The sequence below is a fragment of the Helobdella robusta genome (genome assembly GCF_000326865.2).
Source record: "Helobdella robusta unplaced genomic scaffold HELROscaffold_44, whole genome shotgun sequence".
NCBI classification, from domain to species: Eukaryota; Metazoa; Annelida; class Clitellata; order Rhynchobdellida; family Glossiphoniidae; genus Helobdella; species Helobdella robusta.
Window position 1 is genome coordinate 1,122,827 of NW_008705063.1, and position 2,757 is coordinate 1,125,583.

A 2,757-nucleotide genomic window follows, 5' to 3' on the forward strand; every position below is an offset into this window, starting at 1 on the left:
TATTTATCTGTGATTTCTTTCTAAACCTCTCAATTGTCTTATTCCTTTTCCTACGTGAAAATAGTACTTTATGTTTGTTAAAATTTTACAATTGACCAATGAATCAGACGGACTGGGTGATTTGATTTGCAAATTTATTTATTTACAAACATACATACGTACGTACATACATACTCACACACGCACGCACACATATATAAACATATATTGGTATGAATGTGAAAATAATATATTGTAATCATTGGTTCGGGCATAATGCATGCAGAACCAATGGCACCGCTCTCAACTAACCTAATGATGAACTACGTTGTGCGATTGGCTGCAATAAAAAGGGCAGACATACACGAGCGCACACCGCTTAAAATTCAATACTAAAAAACATACTTCGATGCTACTCGACTGAAAAAATAGCACAACCAAAAAAGACCATTGAATAAAACGCACATAGACATAAACGAACATTGTTGAATTTGAAGTCAGTTAAATTTATCATTGAATTAATTGTTAAAGATATCGTTGGGTTATTTTGTTAATTATTGACACATACAATACACACACAATACATACACAAACATAATACATACACAAACACACCCACGCATACACAGGCTAGAGGAACGTGTAATTTAAGTTTTTATGTTGATCCATTTATTCACAATAAAATAAAGTGAAAGAGTCAGCCTAGCAATAAATGCTTATCTAGGGTTGAGGTGTTATAATGATTTTTATAATGAAATAAAAGCGATGATGGCAGACCAATAGTACCGACCACCATGTCTGCGAGTAAAATTTAATTTTGCCCAGCGATATCTTTCTGTTTCAGTCGCTGTGATACGACGCACAATGAAATGTGTTAGTTTTTCGGGTTTTGAACACCCTGGAAGGCTGTCTTTTTTAGTGGCTGATATATTGTTAGAAAGGTAATTTAATTCTACATCAGTGGTAGAAATCTTTTTTTGAGGCCGCAATTATGAATAGTGAAAAAAAATATTTTTGCGATTTGATGCTTAATGAAGTGTGTTTGTTTTTCGGGTTTGAACACCCTGGAAGGCTGTTTTTTTCAGTGGCTGATATATTGTTAGAAAGGTATTTTAATTCTACATAAGTGGTAGAAATCTTTTTTTGAGGCCGCAATTACGAATAGTGAAAAAAAATATTTTTGCGATTTGATGCACAATGAAGTGTGTTTGTTTTTCGGGTTTTGAACACCCTGGAAGGCTGTTTTTTTCAGTGGCTGAGATATATTGTTAGAAAGGTAATTTAATTCTACATAAGTGGTAGAAATCTTTTTTTGAGGCCGCAATTAATAATATTTTTAATCGATTTTTATGTTCAACTTACTGTCAATTTTTTTATGTTGTTCAATACATCATACAATCATTGTTCATACATGCGTTACTTAAATATATAGAATACATACTTTTCATACATTTCAATGATCAGTTAAGGATTTATATAGCTATACAATTATTGGTAACATATATGAACATCTGCTGTGCATTCAGCAGATGGTCCTCTCTTTTTTCACGATCTCTCCGCGCACATAATATATAGGTCGGTCATTGTGGCTGGTGGCTAAGTTCAGAATCATTCATTACTTTGGCTCTGATTTAATTTAAAAAAATACGTAAAAAGCCTTGGCCTAGCAGGTTTTTACTTCCGCGATTGTTTTTATTTCAATTTTTATCACAATCTGAATTAAAGTTATAACTTGTCAATCATTCAGTTCAATAAATTAATGTAGTTCACGTCATTCAGAATTAAAATAATAAGCACACATTAAAAATTAAACTTGTGAAATTTTATTTTGGGTATTATCTGCTAGCCCAAGAACGACTCAAACTAAATTATTGACCAATTAATATTAAATGTTTCATTAGTTACTAGTTCATGTCTATTGTCTACTGTGTGTTGGCTACGGCAGATAAAGTATGTGGATGGACGAAAGGAAAGTGTAGGCATGGTGAGACGTGGTGGTGGGATGAGGATATAAGAAGGGTTTTGGAAGTCAAGAAGGAGAGGTTTAGGGTATGGAGAAGGGACATGACGGAGGAAGCGGAGTCTGAGTATAGGAAGGCTAAGAAGGTTGCAAAACAGGCAGTGGCAACTGCAATGACGAAAGCATCAGATAGGTTAATGAAGGAAATGGAATCTGATGTGAGTTCGAGGAAAATGTTCAAAGTAGCAAAGCAGTCAATGAGGGATAGGAAAGATGTTATAGGGAATGGATGTGTTTGGGATGGATCTGGCAAGTTGTGCATAGATGAGGAGGAAAAAGCTCAGGTGTGGAAAGCTCATATGGAAAGGTTGATGAATGAAGAGAATGAGTGGGATGGAGATGTGGAATCCGCGGTCACACACGGACCTATAGAGAAAGTGACGAGGGAGGAAGTAGAGAAAGCAGTTAGAGAAATGAAACTAGGTAAGGCGACAGGGGTTTCGGAAGTGGCGGCTGAACATATTAAAGCGAGTGGGGTGATAGGAATGGTAATCGGAAAAAACATCACCTGGATAAAAAGTCACCCCAAAAAAGTTAGAGGACAAAACATCACCTGGATAAAAATTCACCCGGAAAAAACATCACCCAGATAAAACATCACCATGAAAAAACTTCACCCGGAAAAAACATCACCCAATCCGATTAAAAACTAAAATTATTACTGTTATTACTCTATCATATGATTTTCTTTAATGTATTTTTAAATGCTGTGTTTTTTTTATTTCAATTTTTATTCCTATTTTATTTTCTTGACGGAG